Source organism: Castor canadensis, chromosome 4 (genome assembly GCF_047511655.1).
Source record: "Castor canadensis chromosome 4, mCasCan1.hap1v2, whole genome shotgun sequence".
In the NCBI taxonomy this organism is placed as follows: domain Eukaryota; kingdom Metazoa; phylum Chordata; class Mammalia; order Rodentia; family Castoridae; genus Castor; species Castor canadensis.
In genome coordinates, this window is record NC_133389.1 from 152,480,020 (window position 1) to 152,507,166 (window position 27,147).

The 27,147-nt window shown below is 36.1% G+C and overlaps 1 protein-coding gene across 3 annotated transcripts in view; it reads left to right on the forward strand.

Moving 5' to 3' along the window:
- Positions 1-27,147, forward strand: part of Bmpr2 (bone morphogenetic protein receptor type 2) — a 211,875-nt gene that overhangs the window by 122,219 nt on the left and 62,509 nt on the right. The gene's annotated exons all lie outside the window — the stretch shown is intronic.

Sequence of the window (27,147 nt, forward strand, 5' to 3'; positions counted from 1 at the left end):
CATCCACTATGTTATAGTACTATATTCCAGCCAAGAATGCATAAGCTGAATCCAGTCATGAGGGAGCACCAGATACACCCCAAGTTAGATATCTTTGATTATTAAAGATGGGGGGTATATTCTTCAAAAATGTCATTGTCATTTAAGGCAAAGAAAAGCTGTGGAGAAGGTCTAGATTAAAAGAGGCTAAAAAGACTTGACAACTAACCACTACCTAACTGTTCTATACTGAATGGGGAAAATATGATAAAGGACATTATTGGATCAGTTGATAAAAAAATGAATGATTAGAGAAAAGCTTTGTTTTTATACTTGATCTTACCTAAAAGGCCAAGAAGCAATAGAGAAAAGGATTGTTTCAATGTTAAATTTACTGAAGCTGATTACTGTGGTTTTACAAGAGTGTTTATTCTTAGAAAATACTTCTAAGAAGTATTTGGCAATAAAGGGCCATGATGTATATAGCTAGCCATCAAATGGTTAACAAAAGAAAAGACTATTTGCATGTGTGTGTATGGGTAGAAAATAAATAGTAAAGCAAATGGGGTAAAATAGATGAATTTTGTTGACGGTATATGGTATGTTCTTTGTATTATTCTTGCTTGTTTTATAAGTCTTAAACTATTTCCTAACAAAAAATTTAGTAAGTTTTAAGTTTTTTAAAAACTTGAAATATAGCACTTCTCAAGAATTCTCTCAATCAACAGATTTTATTTTCATCAATTTATACTTTAGGGTCTTTTGTTTTGGATTATTTCCTTCAATTTATTGATAAAACACTGAACTGGATGGAAGCAATAGGAAATTTTCTCTAGCTTCTACCTCCTGAAGGCCATTAAGTCTTTTTTTTTTTTTTTAATGGAACTGAGGTTTGAACTCAGGGCTTTGCACTTGCTAAGCAGGTGCTCGTCACTTGAGCCACAGCTCAGTCCATTTTGGTCTGGTTATTTTGGAGATGAGGTCTTGGGAGAAGTATTTGCCTGGGCTGGCGGTGAACCACAATCCTCCCAATCTCAGCCTCAACAAGTAGATAGGATTACAGGCGTGAGCCACCAGTAACTAAGGCCATTAGCTAAGGCCATTAACTCTTATTAGGAGATTATACTGAATTGGATACATTAATTTTTCTCAAACAACAGGTTCTCTATGTTTTACTTATACATCTAGCTACTCGAAAGAGGAGAAGTGAATTTGTGCATATATTAGCCTTCAAGATCTTGAGAACTGCCTTAGTTTTCAGATTGTTATCTACATCTTGGTTTACTGTAGTCTTTTGATCTAAAAAGCAGGAATATTCCTACCTAGGAATCAATAATGCTATCCAATGAAAAAGGGAAAGTATTTAAGTGAATTGTTATAATTTGGGAGCATTTGCCTAATTTATGTATTTTCTTCTTCAAACGAAAACAATTGAGTCAAATTTTTGAACTTAGTTAACAAAGTGAATATTGGCTTTTGCATTAGTTTCAAGAAGAGTAACACTGAAGATATATTTACCCTGCAAGTACAAAGTGTTTAACCAAAACAAAAATAATTTAAGTGTTGAAATTAAAGAAATATATTCCTGGGAAAATTGAAAGGCCCCATCTCCAAAAAAAGAAAATGACCTAAGTAGAAAGGAGAATAGTCTCCACACTCCTGTGTGGTCATTGTAAATATTTTGAATGTTTCTTTCCAGTCTTTTCAATTTTTTATATAGCTGTATCAGTAATATACATTTTACATCCTTTTTTTTGTATAACATAATAAAGTATTTTCAAGATTATTACATATTTTCATAATTGTTACTTTTAACAGTTACATAATATTTCGTATCACCTAGGTAATTTTATTGTCCATTTCCTTGGCTTTGTACATTTAGACTATTTCCAGCTTTTTATTACAATGAACATCTTTGTATAATATTATAATTCCTAGAATTGGAATTTCAGTATCCAATAGTAACAGTAGTAAAGTTCCTCAGGTATTGTCCTATTGCTTTTCAAATGGTTGAAATAGCTCACACTTCCATCAGTGATTTATGAGATGATGTTTCATCATATCTTGATTGGTAGTAGTAATATTGAAATTTTATTTTCAGTTTTCTATTAGTGAGGTTCATATGGTTTTTGTTTTCTGTTTTGAATTTTTTTTTTTTTCAGTACTGGGGCTTGAACTGAGGGCCTACACCTTGAGCCACTCCACCAGCCCTTCTTCTCCTTTTTTTTAAATGGTTTTTTCCGGATGGGGTCTCACAAACTATTTGCCTGGGCTGGAATCGAACTGCAATCCTTCTGATCCTGAGTAGCTAGGATTACAGGTGTGAGTCACCGGTGCCTGGCCTATTTTGAATTTTTTATACTCTTTGTCCATTTATAATATGATTGTTTCTTTTTAAATTTTTAAATTTAATTTTTTTAGATTGTAGATATTTATGGAGTGCCAAGGGATGTTTGATACATTTATGCTTTGTGTAGTGTTTAAGTCAGGTTAAGCAGTATCTATTTCCTTAATGAGTATTTCTGAAAAATGAATAAACGTTGAGAAAAATAATTTAAAATAGTCATTTCACCTCTTGCTCAAAAAGTTTTAGTTGATACCATTGAGAAGGGAGGACCTATGGTTTAAATTTAACAGCATTTTAAGATTTTTGTTGTTCATTGCAAAATCTTTGAGCCTCAGCTCTTCCTAAGAAAACACCCTTAATATTTTGCAATAAAAGTTTAATGTTTATTTTATGGTGTGAAAATTATACTATAATTAAGGCGTTAAAATGCTTATTACTTAATCTGAGAATACTGTTAACTGAAACATTAGCTTCATAACTCAGATAATATTTTTGTGATGGCTTATAAAGCCTTGGTTTCTGCTCCATTTTATATTTTCAGAGTGCTGTCACATCTATAAAATTTTTTAAAATGTCATCTTAATAATTTAGGTAGTTCAGTAAGGAATAAAACCTATCTCCCAGTGAGTAGCCAGGCTACTCAGCAGGAAGTGACTTTCTTTCTCTGGCACAGCTCACTTGCTGCTTAACTTCCTGTCTGTGGTTTCATTGGTGGATAATAGATGTCAAGTGTTTGTATATTAAGTTCCTAACAGTTTTAAACCTTTACACTTTTAAATTGTTTCACACTCTAAAAACATTTTTAAAAGCAGTTATAAATTACACAAAATTTATACAAAGAACAATTTTATCAGATGCGATTTTTAGCGAATTGCTCTATTTGCCCTGTCATTCTTGCACCATATGAGTATTTCATTCTTTTTCTAAGCTCTTTCCAAATGAGTTGGAGGCATTATGCCTAAGTTTTCATGTATTCTGTACCTGTCTTTTTGCCTCTCTTCTACTAGACAATGAAGTTCCTGGGTGATAGGTTTTTTTGTTTGTTTGTTTTTGAGACAGAGTCTCACTGTATAGCTCTAGTTGCCTTAGAATTTGAGATCCTCCTACTTTTGCCTCCCAAGTGTTGGGTTTATAGGTATGTACCACCACACCTGGTTCAGAGCTTTTTAAAATCCACTTTTGTCTCCACAATGAGCAGTGTAGTATTAGGTCCATTAGTGGGAGTGTAATAAGTCATTTGTTTAATAAATAAATGAATAACCAAAGGGGAATGTACTAATGTGTAAATTCTCAAATACTGGCAAATGCTTAAAAGAAATATCTTGCTTTTAATCTGGCAAAAAATAAATTTAATAGATTCGTGTAATTGAAAGGCACTTATTGAAAGCTGGTTACTGCTTTCAACTAAAAGGACAAAATTAGCAAATAGTTTATGGGATAGCAAATGCAAATAAAAAACAAAAAATTGGACTCAGCATGGTGGTACACATCTGTAATCCCACCTATTGGAGGCAAGGCCAGCATGGACAAAGTAAGTGAAGGATTTAGGGCATGGCTCAAGTGATAGAGCACCTGCCAAGCAAGCATGAGGTCCTGAGTTCAAGCCCCAGGAATTAAAAAAAAAAGAGGGGGTAGGAGGCCTCAAGTGGTGGAGTGCTGGTTTCATCTCCAGTATAGCCTTAGAAAAGAAAAAGAGGGGAGGAATTTATTAACTCCCTCATTTTAGATTCATTGTAGTTTAAAGTACAAAAAAAAAAAGAAGAGATAAAAAGAGATGCACTTAGTTTCTCTTCTTCCCAACTCAAAAACTAAGCATCAGATTTCTAATTTTAAAAGTAATGCTGGGATCTGGAAAACTATTCCTCAGTAGATGTTGTTACCGGATCTTGTCCCCAAACAAACTTGCTTGCAAAATACACTTGTAGCTTCTTTTAAAACAGAAGAGAATGGTTCTGATTTTAATGGCTGCTTAGTGGGTGGTGTTCTGAGAAGAGCAGAGAGTACTTAAATGCTCCCTGTCAGCCCTAATCATTTCTCTTTAGATTGTTTTCGGTTGGAAACAGTTTACTTCCTGACATCAAAACACTCATTGCCATGATTAGAATTGCATCTTTCTTATCCAGTGTGCATTTATGGAATCATCACAACACGTTTACTTGGCCTCTTACCTCTGTACCTTACACATTGAGTAGGGTCAGACTTAGCAACAGTGAAAAAATATGATTTGCTGTGCATGGCGAGATACAGCTCTCTTTCTTCTGAAAAAGCCTTTGCCCCTGTGCCAAACATCAGTTTATACTGAGGTCTGTTAGCTATGCTTAGTATTAGAAACTAAAGCATAATGGCAGTGGACCTTTTTAATTTTTATTTTTGGCAATACTGGGTTTTGAACTCAAGGCCTCACGTTTGCTATGCAGGTGCTCTACCTTTAAGCCATAGTCCCACTGCCTTTTTTTCTTTATTTTTCCAGATAAGGTCTTTCATTTTTAGCCAGGGCAGATCTAATCCTGCCACTTAAACCCTCCCGTGTGGGATTATAGGTCTGTACCACCACTGCCTGGCTTATTTGTTGAGATAGGGTCTCACTAACTTTTTTGATCAGGCTGGCCTCGAATCTTGATCTTCCCTATCTCTGTCTCCTAAGTAGCCAGTATTACAGGTATGAGCCACCACAGTAGACCTTTAAGAATAATGTGTTGAGAGTTCTTTGGAAAATTCTGACCAACCATGTGACCATAAATGAGTATCTGTAAATGTGCTAAGACACAGTGTCTCAAATTATCACTCAGCAATAACTCGTGTAAAGTTAGGGTGTCAGAGGAAGGTTGTCCTACTTATCTCTACTTCTTAATTTTTTAAGTTACAGATTTTGTGTTTTTATAAAACTACATTACATAGTGTTTTAGAGGCAGTGAGATAAAGGCAAATATCAGTGAATGCATACTATCCTTTCCACCTGTTTTGTGGGCTGTTTCTTAAAAGGCTTACCAGAATGAGAAGTCTACTTATGCTTTTGCTGAGACATAAATGCAGTGTGCCTTAAAATAATTAAATATCAGCAGATAATTATTAATGTTGGAAAGTGATATGACCATTCTTATATATATAAGAATGTGTAAAACTGTACATTCTATGCAGATACAAATCACAATGCTTCTGGCTAGCTCTCTATTCATAAAACAAAAATAAAAACAAACCAACCCCTCTTGCTTTTCCCAGTTTCAGCAACAGAAGCATAATTTACATTTTGCATTCCTCTATGGAAATTAATTGCTAACATTAAAAAAAAAGAACATCTAATATTTAGAAATCCATGTCATTTATTTTGCTATAAACCCTAGTAGTTTAGATTTGAGGTTGCAACCAGAATCATAAATATGTGTTAAATCAGGAAAACATTGGTTAATTCTCTAAGACAAAACTGGCAAGAGGGTGAGATTTAACTCCTACTTTAGGGTTTTTTTTATAACTCAATTACTGTTTTTCAAAGGTTTTCTCTTCTGGTTATTCTGTTTCAGAGCTCTGTCTCTCTTTAAAGGGGATAGGTATCATATTTGACTACTTTCATTATATGAGAACTTTAAAAAAATACTAGCCGGCGGTTGTGTACCTAATCAGTACACAATTTTAAGTAGTCCTGACTCTAGATAATTGTGCAATTAAGGAAGGTTAGATTCTCTTCTTCTCTTGAGATCTTATTTTCTGAGACCTCCTTCCTCCCTACTTAAAAAAAACCTACCTCTGTTGTCCCCATGTCCCATTCTGAATCTATTAGCTTTTTCCAGGCACTGTCCCTTCTTTCCCCTATCAGCTCATCCTGTTCTGTTCCTGTTTTCCTCTGGCCTTAAGACATCAGCAATAGGTAGCTACTTACAGGTCTTTACTCATAGAATATATTCATTAAACTAGGATTCTTATGGAGAGAGTGAACTTGTTCAAAAATATACTGTACATGGGTATATACACACATTTCATTGTGTGTATCACAATGAAATCCCCTCATATTAACATATGCTAATTCAAAAATAAAACTAAAAAATTTTAAATGTTAAAAAAAAAAACCTCAGATTCTTAAAGTGTGTTATTCCAAACCTAGTAGTGAAACTAATCACTTTATCAGGATTATATAGTTTTTAAACTGAGCAGCCTCTTTTCAGTAAACTTACAAAGGAAATTAGGTATTTAATATAAAACCTTAACTAGCTGAGGTAGTTTAGTTAATAAGTAAAAAATTTTAACTAGCTGAATAATATTTTTGTGCACTCAATATGTGTCAGACACTGTTCTTCTGGTGTTCTTACAAAAACACTAGTGAAAGGTTCCTATTGTATTCGTACTTTACATTGAGGACCCTGAGGCCTAGATGCATAAATTACACAGTTAGTAAGTGGTAGAGCCAGGATTCAGGCCCCAGAGTTCTGGCTCCAGTATATGGTTGTTAATAATTACTGTCTTTTCACAAACAGAGGCTCATTTATATTATTTTGTTTCCAATGGGGGAGAATTTCCTTAACATATTTGATCGTATTTCCTAAAATTTAAGGACCTCATAACTTTCACCATATCTGTACATCACTGAGTTTTATAAAATGTTTTTCTGTTATTAACATTTATTAATATTTTCTCCATCTCATTAAAATTTTTGTATGTATTTTATTTTATTTGAGCCAGGTTCTCACTATGTAATGTAGGCTGGCCTTAAATTTGCTATGTAGCTCAGACTGGCCTGGAATTCACTATCCTACTACCTCAGCCTCTTGAGTGCTAGGATTATAGGCTTGTGTCATTACGCCTGGCTAAAAATTTGTGTATATTTTAAAGGGAAATTTACCATCATTGCTGTAAGTCTAAAGCCAGTATCATAAATAGTAACTTATAAAATTTATTTTTTAAAAACTAAGATAATAAACTATATATATTAACTAGCTAGAAATTGTTGCTTGCCAAAATATCTGAAGCTTGATGTGTACTTTCTCTGTGTTAAAAGAGGGAATAATAAATGTTTAAGAGCTAATAAAGGTAAACTATCACCAAGTTGAGATTTTTCTTTTCAACCACACCAAAGAAAGAAAACTTTCACTAACACAGGTCCACGTAGCACCTAAAACCACTGACACTTCAGGAATATGAACTAGATTATTCCAAAGTTTCTTTCAACCATGAGTCTTTGCAGAACCAAATACTTTGTTTAAAAATGAATTTATGTCTGTAGTATGCTGTTATTTTGTTATACCTTTAAGAAGTTTTTAATGTGTTTGTAAATTCCCAGGGTTTGAGAGAAGTTTATAATTATTGTACTGTATGCAGACTTATTATTAGAACAATTTCATGATAAGATTTCTGGAATTGCTATAATTAACCTCCCTAACTTACAAAGTAAACAAGATAATTAGTAGAAAAGCAGGCAAAAATTTGTGTGTGGTTTTTTTTTGGTTTAAGCATTTTTTTTTCTTTTATTGTTCATATGTGCATGCAAGGGTTGGGTCATTTCTCCCCCCTGCCCCCACCCCCTCCCTTACCACCCACTCCACCCCCTCCCTCTCCCCCCCCACCCCCTCAATACCCAGCAGAAACTATTTTGCCCTTATTTCTAATTTTGTTGTAGAGAGAGTATAAGCAATAATAGGAAGGAACAAGGGTTTTTGCTGGTTGAGATAAGGATAGCTATACAGGGCATTGACTCACACTGATTTCCTGTGCGTGTGTGTTACCTTCTAGGTTAATTCTTTTTGATCTAACCTTTTCTCTAGTTCCTGGTCTCCTTTTCCTATTGGCCTCAGTGCTTTAAGGTATCTGCTTTAGTTTCTCTGCGTTAAGGGCAACAAATGCTAGCTAGTTTTTTAGGTGTCTTACCTATCCTCACCCCTCCCTTGTGTGCTCTAGCTTTTATCATGTGCTCAAAGTCCAATCCCATTGTTGTGTTTGCCCTTGATCGAATATCCACATATGAGGGAGAACATACGATTTTTGGTCTTTTGGGCCAGGTTAACCTCACTCAGAATGATGTTCTCCAATTCCATCCGTTTACCTGAGAATGATAACATTTCGTTCTTCTTCATGGCTGCATAAAATTCCATTGTGTATAGATACCACATTTTCTTAATCCATTCGTCAGTGGTGGGGCATCTTGGCTGTTTCCATAACTTGGCTATTGTGAATAGTGCCGCAATAAACATGGGTGTGCAGGTGCCTCTGGAGTCACCTGTGTCACAGTCTTTTGGGTATATCCCCAAGAGTGGTATTGCTGGATCAAATGGTAGATCAATGTTTAGCTTTTTAAGTAGCCTCCAAATTTTTTTCCAGAGTGGTTGTACTAGTTTACATTCCCACCAACAGTGTAAGAGGGTTCCTTTTTCCCAACATCCTCGCCAACACCTGTTGTTGTTGGTGTTGCTAATGATGGCTATTCTAACGGGTGAGGTGGAATCTTAGCGTGGTTTTAATTTGCATTTCCTTTATTGCTAGAGATGGTGAGCATTTTTTCATGTGTTTTTTGGCCATTTGAATTTCTTCTTTTGAGAAAGTTCTGTTTAGTTCACTTGCCCATTTCTTCATTGGTTCATTAGTTTTGGGAGAATTTAGTTTTTTCAGTTCCCTGTATATTCTGGTTATCAGTCCTTTGTCTGATGTATAGCTGGCAAATATTTTCTCCCACTCTGTGGGTGTTCTCTTCAGTTTAGAGACCATTTCTTTTGATGAACAGAAGCTTTTTAGTTTTATGAAGTCCCATTTATCTATGCTATCTCTTAGTTGCTGTGCTGCTGGGGTTCCATTGAGAAAGTTCTTACCTATACCTACTAACTCCAGAGTATTTCCTACTCTTTCCTGTATCAACTTTATAGTTGTGGTATGATATTAAGACCCTTGATCCATTTTGAGTTAATCTTGGTATAGGGTGATATACATGGATCTAGTTTCAGTTTTTTGCAGATGGCTAACCAGTTTGGTTATAGTTTTGTGGCTTCATATGTGGGTCCTCTATTCTGTTCCACTAGTCTTCATGTCTGTTTTTGTGCCAGTATCATGCTGTTTTTATTGCTACTGCTTTGTAATATAGCTTGAAGTCAGGTATTGTGATACCTCCTGCATTGTTCTTTTGACTGAGTATTGCCTTGGCTATTCGTGGCTTCCTGTGTTTCCATATAAATTTCACGGTAGAAAAGTATCGACATTTTTTACTATGTTGATTCTAAAATCCATGAGCATGGGAGATCTCTCCAAATAGTCTTCCTCAATCTCTTTCTTCAGAAGTGTATAGTTTTCCTTGTAGAGGTCTTTCACATCTTTTGTTAGGTTTACACCTAGGTATTTGATTTTTTTTGAGGCTATTGTAAATGGAATTACTTTCATGTATTCTTTTTCAGTTTGCTCATTATTAGTGTATAGAAATGCTAATGATTTTTCTATGTTGATTTTATATCCTGCTACCTTGCTGTAGCTATTGATGATGTCTAGAAGCTTCTGAGTAGAGTTGTTCTCTTCAGTTTAGAGACCATTTCTTTTGATGAACAGAAGCTTTTTAGTTTTATGAGGTCCCATTTATCTATGCTATCTCTTAGTTGCTGTGCTGCTGGGGTTTCATTGAGAAAGTTCTTACCTATACCTACTAACTCCAGAGTATTTCCTACTCTTTCTTGTATCAACTTAAGAGTTTGGGGTCTGATATTAAGATTTTGATCCATTTTGAGTTAATCTTGGTATAGGGTGATATACATGGATCTAGTTTCAGTTTTTTGCAGATGGCTAACCAGTTTTCCCAGCAGTTTTTGTTGAAGAGGCTGCTATTTCTCCATCGTATATTTTTAGCTCCTTTGTCAAAGATAAGTTGCTTATAGTTGTGTGGCTTCATATCTGAATCTTCTATTCTGTTCCACTGGTCTTCATGTCTGTTTTTGTGCCAGTACCATGCTGTTTTTATTGTTATTGCTTTGTAATATAGTTTGAAGTCAGGTATTGTGATACCTCCTGCATTGTTCTTTTGACTGAGTATTGCCTTGGCTATTCATGGCCTCTTGTGTTTCCATATAAATTTAACAGTAGATTTTTCAATGTCTTTAATGAATGTCATTGGAATTTTGATGGGAATTGCATTAAACATGTAGATTACTTTGGGGAGTATTGATATTTTTACTATGTTGATTCTACCAATCCATGAGCATGGGAGATCTCTCCACTTTCTATAGTCTTCCTCAATCTCTTTCTTCAGAAGTGTATAGTTTTCCTTGTAGAGGTCTTTCACATCTTTTGTTAGGTTTACACCTAGGTATTTGATTTTTTTTGAGGCTATTGTAAATGGAATTGTTTTCATATATTCTTTTTCAGTTTGTTCATTATTAGTGTATAGAAATGCTAATGATTTTTCTATGTTGATTTTATATCCTGCTACCTTGCTATAGCTATTGATGATGTCTAGAAGCTTCTGAGTAGAGTTTTTTGGGTCTTTAAGGTATAGGATCATGTCGTCTGCAAATAGGGATATTTTGACAGTTTCTTTACCTATTTGTATTCCTTTTATTCCTTCTTCTTGCCTAATTGCTCTGGCTAGGAATTCCAGTACTATGTTGAATAGGAGTGGAGATAGTGGGCATCCTTGTCTGGTTCCTGATTTTAGAGGGAATGGTTTCAGTTTTTCTCCGTTAAGTATAATGCTGGCTGTAGGTCTGTCATATACAGCTTTTATAATGTTGAGGTACTTTCCTTCTATTCCTAGTTTTCTTAGAGCTTTTATCATGAAATGGTGTTGGATCTTATCAAAGGCTTTTTCTGCATCTATTGAGATGATCAAGTGGTTTTTGTCTTTGCTTCTGTTAATGTGGTTTATTACGTTTATTGATTTTCGTATGTTGAACCACCCCTGCATCCCTGGGATGAAGCCTACTTGGTCGTGGTGAATAATCTTTTTGATGTGTTGTTGAATTCGCTTTGCCATTATTTTGTTGAGGATTTTTGCGTCAATGTTCATTAAGGAGATTGGCCTATAGTTCTCCTTTTTGGAGGTGTCTTTGCCTGGTTTTGGGATAAGTGTAATACTGGCTTCATAAAATGTGTTTGGCAGTTTTCCTTCCCTTTCTATTTCGTGGAACAGTTTAAGGAGGGTTGTTATCAGGTCTTCTTTAAAGGTCTGATAGAATTCAGCAGAGAATCCATCAGGTCCTGGACTTTTCTTTTTGGGGAGACTCTTGATTGCTGCTTCAATTTCATTTTGTGTTATAGATCTATTCAGGTGATTAATTTCCTCTTGGTTCAGTTTTGGATGGTCATATGTATCTAGAAATCTGTCCATTTCTTTAGGATTTTCAAATTTATGTGAATATAGGTTCTCAAAGTAGTCTCTGATGATTTCCTGGACTTCCATGGTGTTTGTTGTTATCTTCCCTTTTGCATTCCTGATTCTACTAATTTGGGTTTTTTCTCTCCTCATTTTAGTCAGGTTTGCCAGGAGTCTATCGATCTTTATTTTTTCAAAGAACCAACTTTTTGTTTCATTAATTCTTTGTATGTTTTTTTGGTTTCTATTTTGTTGATTTCAGCTCTTATTTTTATTATTTCTCTCCTTCTATTTGTTTTAGGATTTGCTTGTTCTTGTTTTTCTAGGAGTTTGAGATGTATCATTAGGTCATTGATTTGGGATCTTTCAGTCTTTTTAATGTATGCACTCATGACTATAAACTTTCCTCTCAGGACTGCCTTAGCTGTGTCCCATAGGTTCCAGTAGGTTGTGTTTTCATTTTCATTGACTTCCAGGAACTTTTTAATTTCCTCTTTTATTTCATCGATGATCCATTCTTCATTAAGTAATGAGTTATTTAGTTTCCTGCTATTTGCATGTTTTTTGTCTTTACTTTTGTTGTTGAGTTCTACTTTTACTGCATTGTGATCAGATAGTATGCACGGTATAATTTCCATTTTCTTGTATTTGTTGAGACTTGCTTTGTGCCCTAGGATATAATCTATTTTGTAAAGGTTCCATGGGCTGCTGAGAAGAATGTATATTGTGTAGAAGTTGGATGAAATGTTCTGTAGACATCTACTAGGTCCATTTGATCTACTGCATATTTTAGATCTTGGATTTCTTTATTGATTTTTTGTTTGGATGACCTATCTATTGATGATAAGCATTAGTACTGATAGGTATGTGGTGATTCCTGTCATTTAGTTGTCTTAGCTGTTTGAAGGTTTGATTGTGTGTATCTAAGTTGAGGTTACTCTCTACTGTCTTGGTTTTTCTTTTCCTGTGGTTTGGTGCTGCCTGTCTTTTCATGGTTAAGTTGAGTTTCACTTTCTGTATGCAGAATCCCTTGAAGAATCCTTTGTAGTTGTGGCTTTGTGGTCACATATTGTTTTAGTTTCTGCTTATCATGGAAGACTTTTATTGCTCCATCTATTTTAAATGATAGTTTTTCTGGGTAGAGTATCCTGGGGTTGAAGTTATTTTCATTCAGTGCCCGGAAGATCTCACCCCACACTCTTCTTGCTTTTAATGTTTCTGTTGAGAAGTCTGCTGTGAGTTTGATGGGTTTACCTTTGTATGTTACTTGTTTTGTCTCTCTTACAGCCTTCAATATTCTTTCCTTAGTTTCTGAACTTGTTTTAATGATGATATGTTGTGGGGTAGTTCTATTTTGATCTGGTCTGTTTGGTGTCCTGGAGGCCTCTTGCATCTGTATGGGTATATCTTTCTCTAGATTTGGGAAATTTTCCGTTATTATTTTGTTGAATATATTACGCATTCCCTTCGCTTGCACCTCTTCTCCTTCTTCGATGCCCATGATTCTCAAGTTTGGTCTTTTGATGGAGTCGGTGAGTTCTTGCATTTTCTTTTCATAGGTCTTGAGTTGTTTAATTAATAGTTCTTTGGTTTTTCCTTTAATTACCATTTCATCTTCAAGTTCTGAGATTCTGTCTTCTGTTTGTTCTATTCTGCTGGATTGGCCTTCCGTTTTGTTTTGCAGTTCTGTTTCGTTCTTTTCTCTGAGGTTTTCCATATCCTGGGTGGTTTCCTCTTTAATGATGTCTGTTTTTGTCCTGAGTTCATTTATCTGTTTATTCATCATGTTCTCTCTTTCACTTTGGTGTTTATACAGTGCTTCTATGGTTTCCTTTATTTCTTCTTTTGTTTTTTCAAATTCTCTATTTTTGTTGTCTTGGAATTTCTTGAGTGTCTCCTGTACATTTTAGTTGACCCTATCTGGTATCATCTCTATAAAATTCTCATTGAGTACCTGTAGTATGTCTTCTTTTAAATTATTCTTGTTGGCTTCATTGGGTCCTTTGGCATAGTTTATCTTCATTTTGTTGGAGTCTGGATCTGAGTACCTGTTTTCTTCATTCCCCTCTGGTTCCTGTACTAATTTTTTGCTGTGGGGAAACTGGTTTCCCTGTTTTTTCTGTCTTCCCGTCATTGTCTTGGTGTTGTTACTGTCCCTGTACTGTGTGAAATTAAGTATTTTCTAGCTTGTAATAATAACAATGGTAATATTTAGAATGGAAGGGTGAGCTGAGATGGAAAGCAAGAAGTTAAAGAAATGGGAAAAACAAATACACAGACTGGAGGGAGAAAACAGAACAAGGTGTCAGACAAGATTTCAAAGGTATAAACAGGGAGCTTTAGTGTACTAATCGACAGTAAGCTGAACAGACATTAGAGAGACAGAGGATTGAAAATAAAAAAATTTAAAAAAAGGTAAGAATAAAAATAAAAAATAAGTAAATGATAGAAAAATGTATTTATAAAAATGTATTAAAATAAAATGAAAAAATAGAAAAAATTTTAAAAAACCAAAAAACCTCCAAGTTCAAATGCAGGGAAGTCTCAGTCTCCAATCCTGGAGATGGTGCCTCAGATGTTGTTCTGTAGTTGTGTCATCAAAGGGGACGCATAAAGAAGAACAAAACTGCACACACACACACAAAAAGAAAAACCCCACCAAGTGTCCCAAGTTCAAATGCAATACAGTTTCAGTAAGTTTTTCAGCATGCAGGTGTAATTTGGTTGTTCTCTTATCAAAGGTAGGGAGACAAAGAAAAAAAAAAGAGTCTGGAGACAGTTCTGAGAATGGTATCTGCAACTGTGGCTCGCCTGCCCGCTGCTGTCAGCCTGCTGTTGCTGGAGGTGTTATTTATGCAGATCTCTGGGGTGAGCTTAGCACTCACCTGGCCGGGCAGGCTTTGTTTGCTCAGAGTTCTCCTGTGCGGGAGCCTCTGCTACAAGCTTTCCCCTTTCCATGCACTGGGAAAGGTGACACTGCACCCGCGTTCTCAGGCCTGCGTGTTTATTTACAGTTCACATGGAAAGTGGGTCTTCCCCCCTCTCCTGTGCAGTTCTCCTCCCACCGCCACTTTCACAAGTTTTCCTGCTCCTGCTTACTGCACGGTGCTGCTGCTCCTGCCAGCCGCTATGTTTGTTTACAGGTCACCTGTGAGAAGTGGGTCTTTCCCCCTCTCCTGTGGAGTTTTCCTCCCTCCGCCACTCTCACAAGCTTTCCTGCTCCTGGTTGCTGGGCGCGCCCCGCTCCCGCCAGAGGCTCTCCGGCCCGCCCGGCTTGTTTATTTACAGTCCCGGGAAGGGTTCCCTTCCCCCAATCTTCAGCGCTCAGTGCGCCGCACCCTCTTTCCTGCATGTCTTATTTGTTCTTATCGCTTATTACTTGGTTTCTCTTTTTTTCCCTGGGTGGAGGTCAGTCTGTCCAGGGGGCTATGCTGCTCTGGCCCAGGCTTGTCTGTGGGGCTACCGCAGTACTGCGAAGCTCACCTGGTCCGCGTCTTCCCAAGACGTCTGGGCGCGGGCAACTGGCAGTCCGGGGGCCCTCCTGGTTTCTCCGTTTAACGTGAAGTGGAGATTCTCTGTGCCGGCTGGAGGTGTGGAGGGGTCAAAGTTATGCCTTTTCTCGGTGATTATGCCTGCAAAGTGTGTCTCCAGCATCTCTCCAAGATTTCACTATAGGAGACTCGCTTTCTGCTTCCTCCCTCTAGCCGCCATCTTGGAATCCTCTGTGTGTGTTTTTTTTTTTATTGTTTTATTATTCATATGTGCATATAAGGCTTGGGTCATTTCTCCCCTCTGTCCCCACCCCCTCTCTTACCACCCACTCCGCCTGCGTGTGTGTGTGTGTGTGTGTATGTGTGTGTGTGTGTGTTGAATTAAATAAACATAATTCATCGTATTGAGGAGTGTTGCACCTTCTTGGGTAAAAGTCAAAATGTAAGTGTAAAATGTTTTCATTTTCTTTTATTTACATTAATCATTAATTTGATTATTGAGTCAAGTTGATGAGACCAAAGATTAAATTGAATGTTTAAGAAATAACATCCTAATTTATTTTGTGTTGTTAAGATTACAAATTCTAATTTTCATTTTCTGGCAACAAATGTCTTTACCTCACATTAAGTTAGAAAAGAAAGCCTACATTCAGAGAAGCTGATACTGACATAGGGCCACCGGTGGATTATGAGCTATTATGAATTATAGTACAGTAGACCCTTGGTATCTGCTGTTCCAAGGAGACAGCCATTGAGGAGACACCATGAATGCTTAAGATACAGAGTTCAGTAATGCTCCTTAGGTCTGAACAGCCATAACTTTAAACTGCATGGATACATTGTTAGTACAGAATTTACTTTTACACACATTAATACTGCTCACCAAAAACTACATTTGATTTAATGCACTTCATCTTGAATATTACAGATACTTGATTCATTTTTCCCATAATGCCACCCACTTCTAAGACACGTAGCCTTTCAACAAATCTGAACTTTTCACCTTATCGTTAAAATTAAGCACATTACATGCCCTTTTTGGCTTGGAAGGGTTGCCGTACGTTTTGCCTTACTTTTGGGGCATGATTTGCCTTTGTGAGATAGATTTTCACAGAATTATGGGCAGGGAAACACTGAGCAGATCACATAATGATTTAAACACAGCTGATGATAACAAAGAACTAAGTTGAGGTAATGTGCACAGAGGAATTTAAAATTTTTGGTTTTGAAATTTCTTTGGATTTTAAAATTTTTATTTTTTTGACCACTTGGTCACAATCACATGTAATAAATCCACAAATAAGACAGGTTTACTGTCTCTGTGACAGTGTTGAAGTAAGGGGAATGAAGATCCTGAAAGGTATTTGCTTATTACTTAAAGGGATAAAACAAAACATGTTACATTTTTATACTATCAAAACTATTAGCAATAAGCATGGCAACCCCCAACTGTAATCTCAGCACTTGGGAGGTAGAGAGAGAGGACTGCAAGCTCAGAGCCAGCCTGGGCAACATAACAGAGCAGTATAGGCTACATACCAAGACTGTTTTAAAAAAAAAAACTATTAATGCAGCAGTAACAAGATTCTAGCCCAGTGTGGTGATGTGTTCTTTAATTCTAGCACTCTGGAGTCTGAGACTAGAGGATTGCAAGCTCATGACTATCTTAGTCTACATAGCAAGAAAAGAAAAAACTAAATTTTAAAAAGAAAAATTCAAAAAAAAAAAAGAAAAAGACTATTTGCACATTATGTTGTTGTCAGATGGTTTTCATTCTTGTTTTACCAGCTCTGAGCTGCTGAATGCCAACCCCATCCCACATCCACCTACCTACTTTACCACTCTGCTGGGGGGGGAAGTAATTTCTTTTCACATTTGCATTTTTAAAGATCTATTTTATCTTCTTGGCAAACAAGGTAAAACCTGGCTTTTACTCAGTGGAAGATTTTTGCCTATAAAATATAAATCCCAAGCACATGTGATGAAATTAACTAATATTTTTAAATAAGTGTCTTCTGAAATCCTAGTCAAAATTACATGTAGATCAAGATACATTTTCAGGGCTGAGGGTGTGGCTCAGATAGTACAGTGCCTGCCTAGCAAGTGGAAGGTCCTTTGTTTAATCCCCAGTACAATCCAAAAAAACTAGAGGCAGAAAAGAAGAAATAATGTCCATGTCTTTGTTTTTATTTTTATTTATTTATTTTTTATTCATTTATTCACATATGCATACATTGTATGGGTCATTTCTCCCTCCTGCCCCCTGCCCCTACCCTGTTCCCCCTGCCCTCCCCCCCCATGCCTCCTCACTTCCAGGCAGAACCTGTTCTGCCCTTCTCTCTAATTTTGTTGAAGAGAAGACATAAGCATACTAAGATCCATGTCTTTATTTTAACAGTTGCAATTTTTCTTTTTCAATTCCATGAATATTCCTGTCTTCCTGCTCTTAACTGTTCCTCATTTCCTTGTAATATACTCTACCTACTGAGCATTTTCTGCATTTTTTTTCATGTAGAAAAACTGTCTAATGGAAACATTAGAGTCATAGATACATGAAAACACTTCAAGTACATTTAGAACCAAGGTGAAATTAGCCATGATTCAAATAAGACAACTTTGAGAATTCACTGAAAATTGTAAAATACGATTATAACTTCCCCTCAAATTGTTTCTTTTTAAAAAGTCCATTTTGTACTAGCCATAATATTAAATTAGTCCAATCTGCTGCAAAAAATAGGATCTATTGGAGAGAAGCACAGGTTTCAAAGATAGTCACTTGATTCGTTGGGAGACTACAGCATAATGATAAAGGCATAGGCTGTTAATGTCAGTGCCTGGGTTAAGAAACCTCACTGCTGCTGGGCACCTGAGCCTCACACCTACAATCCTAACTACTTGGGAGGCAGATCAGGAGGAATGCAGTTTGAGGCCCTCCTGGGCAAATGGTTTGTGAGACCTTATCTCAAAAATAACCAACACAAAAAAGAGCTAACAGAGTGGCTAAGTGGTAGAGTTTCTGCCTAGCAAGAAACTACATGTGTAGTGCCCATATATAGTAAACATTTGAATAATTAATAGTTATTTTTCTAGGAGAGAACTCTTTTTTTAGAAATGATCACAAATATCCTCCCTCATTTTATTTTGCTTTTGCCAGAAAGATATTTTTCTGCTAGTTTTTTTTCTTATATATGAACTTACACTCTGTGGTCATTTTTTTTGAAGGATTGTTAATTGTATCCCCTATGAAATGTACTAATTTTCCTATGCTCTTATATGTAGTTGAAAAGTAGAACAAAAATTATACATCCTGTTTCTTTCATAGTCAGGAAAAAAGCTATTTATTCCTGCTGCTTTAGTATTCCCAAGTGTATACATTTAAAGGTATTTAGCAATGAGCAAGATGTAGTTGATATCATTACTCCTGGTTCTGTATTGTCCTTTCTCTTACTTGTTACAGTATATTCATAGTCCCAAAACCAGTACTTGTGGTGTTTTCATGGTCATTCATGGACATGTGCAGAGTGACAGAAAATTTGAATTGTCTGAGATGCATATTCCCAGCTGAGGTCATCCAAGGCTATGCTCTATCTTCTTGTTTCAGTCCTCATACTGTAAACAAGTGATTTTTTTCAGTCTAAGTAGTGTCACTTTGTTTTCATTTTTGTACTTTTAATTGGTTATTTTATGGTTTAAAATGGCCTGCAAGCATGGTACTGAAGTGCCTTGTAGTATTTCTAAGTACAAGAAGTCTGTGATGTACCTTAAGGAGAAAATGGATGTCATTGGTAAGCTTCATTGAAGCATGAATTATAGTGCAGTTAGCCATGACTTGGATGTGAATCAACAGTATATTAAATTGAACTGGAGGTGTGGCTCAAGAGATAGAGCAACTGCTTTGCAAGCACAAAGCCCTGAGTTCAAACCCCAGTCCCACCAAAAGACACAAACAACAAAAAAAAAGTATATGAAATAAAGTATCTTTAAATAAAAACACATATAAAAGAAAGCTGCGTATGAATGGGTTGGTGAAATATTGTGACTGGGAGTTCACAGGACTGTTTATTTCCCCTAGGAGAAGTGGCTCAGTATTTGCTAATTCAGTGTCTGTGAGACTTTGTAGAATATAACTGCTGAAAATAATGAAAACCAAATGTGCATATATTGTGGTAGGCAGCCTCTGACATACCTCCCAATGATCCCTACTTCCTGGTATTCTCACCCTTGTGTAACCCTGTTCCCCCAAACATCCCCCTAAATGTGAGTTAGACTTGATTTTAACAAATAGAATATGGCAAAAGTAATGGGCTATCACTTGTATAAGATTTTTAAAAGACTGACTAACACTCGACTGGTATACTCTCCTGGCTCTTCTTGTGTGTTTGCTGTGAAGATGAGGGCCACCTGGCAAAAAACTGAGGTCAGCCAACTGCCAGTAACCAGCAAGGAGCTAAGGCCCATGGTCTGACAATTTATAAGGGACTGAATCCTACCAGCAACCAGTGAGTAAGCTCCCAACCAAATACTACCTTGGTTGAACCTTGAGATGCCTCTGATAACAGTCCATTCCTTTATCATAGTCTGGGAAAAGATCTTGTCTGGATTCCCATAGAAACAGTGGAAAATAATTGTTTTCTTCTAAAGACTTAATTTTTTATAGCAGGTTAGGCTCACAGCAAATTGAGTGGAAGGTACAGAGATTTTGCATGTATTTCCTGCCCTCACACACATATGGCCCTCCTGATCAGTACCAGAGTAGTAAAAATATAGTCAGATATTTATATGTACATGTAAAGACCACTAATTATTTTTCTTTTCATTTTATTTATTTATTTATTTATGTAGAATTGGGGGATTCACTGCCTTTCTTGAAAACCTTTCTCTATTTGAAAATAGTGGCCACAACTGGCCTTCCTGCTTTTTCACGTGAAAATTTCTGAATATAGAGAAAAGAAATTTAGGAATATTATACCTGCTTATAGTTCCATGTAGATTCAGTAATTACTAACATTTTCCAAATTTATTTTTTCTTTTCTTTCTAGATAGATGCACATATAGATACATACACATATTTTTGTTTTTGTTACTGTTGAGCCACTTGGAAATAAAGCTGTAATGGCACATGCATTTCTTAGAACTAAGAAAATTAACAGCAATACATAATATTAACTAATATCCAGTTCAGGCTCAGACTTCCCCATAATGACTTTTATGAGTTTTTTCTAATTAATTACATTCCATTTATACATTACATTTGATTATGTCCTTTTTTTCTACTAATCTAGTATTGTCTTCCTACTTTATTTTCCATGAAATTGACTCCTAATGAGCCCAGTTGACCCTGCATTCTGGGCTTGTCAGTTTGTTTTCTTATTTTTATCACTTGAAATTTCTTAATCTAAAGACTTAGTTTCATGTTGATTATGCCATCTTGAAAAGGATACTTATGGGTTATGCTGCATACTTCATATTGAATCACAGCGAAATCACACAGTTAAGGTGGGAACTATCAAATGTATACATCCGAAAGCTGCTTTTTCTCTTTGCAGTTAGTAAATCATCTGTGGATAGATGGATTAGCACCCTGAAAGTAATTTTGTTCTTTAACAGCCTTTATCTATTGCCTTTAGTGTGCATAATAATCCTTTCCTGAACCTATTATAAGTTATAAAATCAGTGATTTTTTTTTAAAAGAAAAAGCACACCTTTTTTTCTCACTTTTTTTCTGAGTACTACGATTGTGGATTTTTTTTAATGTTAAAATTATACTGACTGATTTTGGTTAGAAAAGCCCTTTTAAGCTGGCCCATTTTTTTTTTTTTTTAATAGCACTCTTATTGGAATATAGTTGACATACAGAAGTCGGTCTTTTAATATATACATTTAATGTTTATTATTCAGTGGGGTTTTTCTGGTATATTCACAGAGTTGTACAACATTCAACTTCTTATCTAATTCCTGTACATTTTCATCATGCCTCCAAAGAAACCCTAAACCCACTGGCAGTCACTCTCCATTACCCCTTTCCTCCAGGCCCTTGCAACCACAAATCTACCGTCTGTCTGTATAGATTCTCCTATTTTGTACTTTCATATAAATGCAGTCATAGAATATGTGGGATTTTGTGCCTTACTTTTTTCATTTCACAGGGTATGTTTAAGATGGCTAAATAGTTCATCATATGGATATACAATTTTTGTCATTCATTCATTAACTGGTGCTTAGTTTCTTAATTTCATCTTTAATTTCTTTCAGCAGTGTTTTGTAGTTTCAGTGATACAAGTCTTACCCTTCTTTTGTTAAATTTATCCCTAATAATTTTTCAGAGTAGCTTACTATCATTAACCAAGAGAGCTACATGTTGTGTATATACCAGTTACAGGAAATGTAAATGTGACAATGAAACACCTTATATAGCTATCTTAAACAAAAAAGAAGTCTTTTTTTTTTTTAAATGGAGAACAGGAAGGTGAAACAGGTCCTGTCTGAGGGGGTTGGCACCAGTGGGAGGGGGGTAAGATATAAGGAAAGGGTGTAGGAGGGTGAACATGGTAGAAATATTATGTATTCATTATGAAAATGGAAAACTGAGAATTGTTGAAACTATTCCAGGAATATGGGAAGGAGGGATAAAGGAGAAATGATGGAGGGGGTGAATTCAACTATTATATATTGTAAGAACTTTTGTAAATGTCACAATGTACCCCCAGTACAACAGCAATAATATGATAATTTTAAAGTAATATACACACACACACACATATACACATATATGTACACACATTTATTTGGTAGTATTGGGGTTTGGGTGGCATTGGGTATTGCCTTGTGCTTGCCAGGCAGACACTCTTTTAAGACTTGAGCCACAACCCCAACCCCATAAGAAATAAATTTTTTAAAATTTTAGCTGTGGTAAAATACATACAGCATAAAATTTACCATATTGGGCCAGGCTCAGTGGCTCAAGTCTGTAATCCTTGCTACTCAGAAAGTTGAGATGCAATGGATCTCAGTTCAAGGCCAGCTCATGCAAAAAGCTCACAAGGCCCATCTCAAGACCCATGGCTGGACATGGTGGTGTGCATCTGTTATCCCAGCTACATGGGAAGCATAAATAGAAGGATAATAATCCAGGCCAGCCCAGGTACAAAACGAGACCTCAGCTCAATAGTAACACAAAAAGGGCTGAAGACATGGCTCAAGTGATGTATGTAGTACCTGCCTCGTAAACACAAGTTGCTAAGTTCAAACCCTAGAACCACCAAAAAAATTTTACCATATTAATCACGTCAGTGTACAGTTCATATAATATCCACTGTGCAGTTCATATAGTTCATGTTGCTGTGTAACCAGTCTCCACCACTCTCTTCATCTCAACTACTGAATCTGTACCCAGTCAACAATAACTTGCCATTGCCCTCTCCCCGAGGCCCTAGCAACTCAACTTTCTACTTTTTGTCTCTATGAATTTGATTACTCTAAGTATGTCATATAAATGGAATCACAATATTTGTCTTTTTGTGACTGACTCATTTCATTTAATATAATGTCCACAAGGTTTATCCACATTGAAGCATGGATTAGGACTTTCTTCCTTTTAAAGGCTTAATAATACTTTATTTTATGTAAATGCCACATTTTGTTATCTATTCATCTATTTGTGAACACCAATATTGCCTCCACCGCTTGGCTCTTGTGGATGCATAAATATTTCTTCCAAACATTGTTTTCAGTTCTTTTGGGTATATGGTCAAGAAATAAAATTGCTGAACCATATGGTATTGCTGTTCCTTTTGGTGGTACTAGAGGTTGGACTACAGATCTTGGACTTGCTAGACAGGCACTCTACCAGTTGAACCTCTACACCAGTCCTTTTTGTGTTGGTCATTTTTGACAGAGGGTCTCTTTTTATGCCCAGGCTGGCCTGGACTACAGTACTTCTGTTTGTGCTTCCTGGCATGGCTGGGGTGATAGGTGCATGCTTCTGCATCCAGCCATTGGTTGTGATGGGGTCTTCTGAACTTTTTTGCCCAGACTATTCTTGAACTGTGATTCTCCGAGTAGCTAGGATTATAAGCTTGAGTCCCCATACCTGTCCTATTTTTAATTTTTTGAGAAACTTACAAAGATTCCAATTTCTTCATCTCCTTGGCACTACTTGTTAATTTCTTTCCTTTTTTTTTAAGTGGTATTCATCTAGATGGATATGAGATGTTATACTATTGTGGTTTTTATTTACACAACATCATGGATATTGAACATGTTTTCACATGCTTTTTGTCTATTGGAAAAAACATTCAAGTATTTTTTTCTTTTTTTTCCTTCAGTACTGGGGTTTGAACTCAGGTCCTTGGGCATGCTAGGCAAGTGCTCTACCAACTGAGCCATATGCTCCAGTCGTTTTGCTTTTTTTTTTTTTTTTTTTAGTTTGTTTTCTGATAGAGTCTCATGCTTTTTGCCCCAGTTAGCCTCAGACTATGATCCTTCTACCTCTGCCTCCTGGGACTTTACAGGTATGTGTTACCACACTTGGCTTGATTTTTAAATAGGGTCTTAGTAACTTTTGACTGGATTTGCTTTGAATCATGTCCTCCTGTTTCTACCACCCAAGTAGCTGGGCCACTTTTTGAATAAGTTGTTCTGTTACTGTTTTGTTGTGTTCTGTATATCAGATATTATCGGTATTTACAAATCCTGTTTTTATTGTTGTTGTTTTAATATAAGAATCTCTCAATCCTCTTGCTTCAGCCACCCAAGTAGCTGGGACTTCAGGTGAACATCACCATACGTGACTCAAATCTTTTCTTTCATTTCCTTCTTAGGCTTTTAATTATATCCTTGATGGACAAAAGTTGTGTTGTTTTGTTAATGTACTCCAGTTTATATATTTTTCCTTTTATTGCCTCTAAGAAATAATTTTTATTTTATATGGAATTTCTAACTCAAAAATTGTTTTATTTATTTATTCATTCATTCATTCATTCATTCATTTGTAAGACAAGGTTTCATTGTATTGTCCAGACTGGTCTTGAACTGTGGGCTCAAGTGATCTTCCTGCCTCAGTCTCCCAAGTGCTATGACTATAGGTATACACTACCATGGTCAACTAGAAATGTGTTATTTTAATCCTTTATTCATTTAATTTTTTTTTTTTTTTTGTGGTACTGGGAATAAAGCTCCTTCCATCTCATACTGATGACATTATCACTGTTAAGGTTTTCTTGTGAGTCTTTCCAGAGGTTTTTCTATGCATGGATTATCATATCCAGAGACAGCTTCACTTCCCCCCTCATCACAGAACAGGGTTATAATACACAAATTGTTCTACAATCTGTTTGTTTTTAAAAGTCCCTTAAAAATAATATCAATAAAAATAGTAGTAAAAGCATTACTATTATTACACATTATATAATAGTCAAAGAATGTTTTTAATGTTTTTTAACCATGAGGAGGGAGAAATGTTTGAGGACTTGTGGAAGAGGTTGTATGTGACAAGTAAGATAAAGGGAAGCAGAGGGGCTGCAATGTGACTCAGTGGCTGAGTGCTCTTCTAGTGTGCATGAAGCCCTGGGTTCAATCCCAGCACCTGAAAAAAAAAAAAAAAAACAAAGAGGGAGAGGTCAATCTCAGCACCAGGAAGGCTAGGTTAGAGGAATTGTGAATTTGAAGTCAGCCTGGGATACACTGTGAGTAAAACCCAACAAGAATTAAAAAGCAAGCAGAGACTCAGAATTAGATCTTCCAAACTAAAACAATGCTTCATTATCACTACTGAAGGATTTTTCATAGAATTTCATATTTACTTCCTTCCCTTTATTCCATTTGTAATCTATAAACCTAAAAGTTTTTAGAAATAATATAAACTTTCAGCTGTTACCGGAACTGCTGTTTCAGCAGCACTGATATTCTTCTAATCCAACGTACTTTGGGTGCTCCTTATAGAAATACTTCCTGAGGGCCAGAGATGTGGCTCGAGTGGTAGAGCGCTTGCCTAGAAAGTACAAAGCCCTGAGTTCAGACCCCAGTGGGGGGAAAGATGTTTCCTGAATACTTGACTGCTGTAATAAAAACAAGACTTAGTGTCATGTTGTTCATTGTCAATGTCTAATAGTTTTCTAATTAGTTTTGAACTACAGAGATATTAATGCCTCTTTGTTTTGAAATTATACAGCTCTGAGATGTATTTAATAATCCTAAGTATGGCTGATTTTCTTCTGAAATTTTTTTCTATAGGAAGATTCTATAGAAATGTATTCATTTTTTAGGGTTGCATATAGTTACTTTTGTGTAGCTATGATCAAAATACCTGAGAGAACATCTTAAAGGAGAAAAGTTTTATTTAGGCCTCTGGTTTTAGAGGGTTCAGTGTATGATTGCTTGGCCTCATTCACTTGAGCAGAACATCATGGCAACAGGAGTGTATGGTGGAGTTGGCTCTTCACCTCATGGCAAATAGAAGCAGTGAGGATCAGGTTAACCTCCAAAGGCACACACCTAAGTGACCTATTTCTACCAGCTAGGCCTTCCAGCTAGGCCCCACCTCCCAGAGTTTCCAGAACTTCCCAAATTAGTGCCACCAGCTAGGGACCTAATGTTCAACATATGAGCCTGTGGAGCCATTTCATCTTCAAACCATAACAGATTACCATAACAAATCACCATGGAATGGCTGAAAATTACAGAAATGTGTTAATATCACACCTTTAGGGGCCAGAAGTCTGAAGCCAAGATGTTCGCTGAGTTGATTTCTTCTGGAAGTTGTAAGGCAGAATCTGTCCCATCTTATTCCTGTTTTCACTCATCTTCAGAATGAGTTATATGGATCACTGTATTTAGATCCAAGAACTTTTAGAAGTATTATGTATTGTCATGGTTTTTTGAGAGAATATGGTACTGTATAATTTACAGTAGTTGTAGTTGATTTCCCTGTTTATACTAATAAGAAGTATACCTGCCAAATCAGAGCTTTTTATCAGCATAAGCTCAAACTATTTTTAATTATGTTTTGTAAATAAAATTTTACTCAAAGATACCTGACATTTTTAAGTCTGTGAAACCTATTAAGCATAATTAAGTTTGATTTTCAAGAAATTTTTTTCTAACACTGAAAATAACTTACTCTAGCAACTTCCCAGGTTAGGAGCTTCTAATGAATTTTCAGACTGAAAACTGAGACTTCTGTGCAATCTCAGATTTACACTTCAGAGCTAATATCAAATAATTTGGACATGGTATTTTGTCTGAGATAGTCATTAACTCAGTTTTGTATCAATAATTAATGTTCAAGTTTCCACGAAACTGAGTTGCACTTCACAAATAACATAGATGTTAAAGGATCATCTTTGAGGCTGCCCCTCTGTCACAACCCAATACAAAGGCCAGAGCACTGCTATGAAGTCAAGAGTTCTGTTTCTAAACAGTTTACTTGGTGTGCATTCAACTCTGATTTCCTGTGCTTTCCAGAATTGGTCAAGGGTCAGTTGCCTAGAAGAGAATCCCAACCTAGCCATTTTATGTCAAAAAGTTTAGTAAAGTATTAAATGGATGGCAGATGTGTTAAGAGAACTTGAATAATGATTTTCATCTTAGTCCATTTTCTTTTCTTCATAACACAATAGCACAGAGTAGGTAAATTATAAAGAAGAGAGATTTATTTTGGTTCACAGTTTTCATGCAAGGTCAAAGGGTCACATTTGGTGATGGCTTTCTTGCTGGCAGAGTGCCAAGGTTATGTAGGGTGCATAGGACCAAAAAACAGGGAGCTTGAGAGACTTCTTTCCTTAAGAACTCTAGGAGAATAAACTTTTGTTGTTTTAAATCACCAAGGTTATGGTAAATTCATTACAGCAGCTATAGGCAAATAATAGCCAATGAAGACCTATGGTTTTTTTTTTTGGAAATAGTAGAACAGCTCCATCTCACTTTTGTCTTCCAAATCTTTTGTAAGTGCCATGAGTTGACTGAAGCTACATTAAATCTGGAATCCTATTTACAAGAGAGTCCAGAAAATGTAGGATTTTTGCTTTCTAGCCTTTCTGCTAGCTTTCTAGCAGGAAGGCATAACA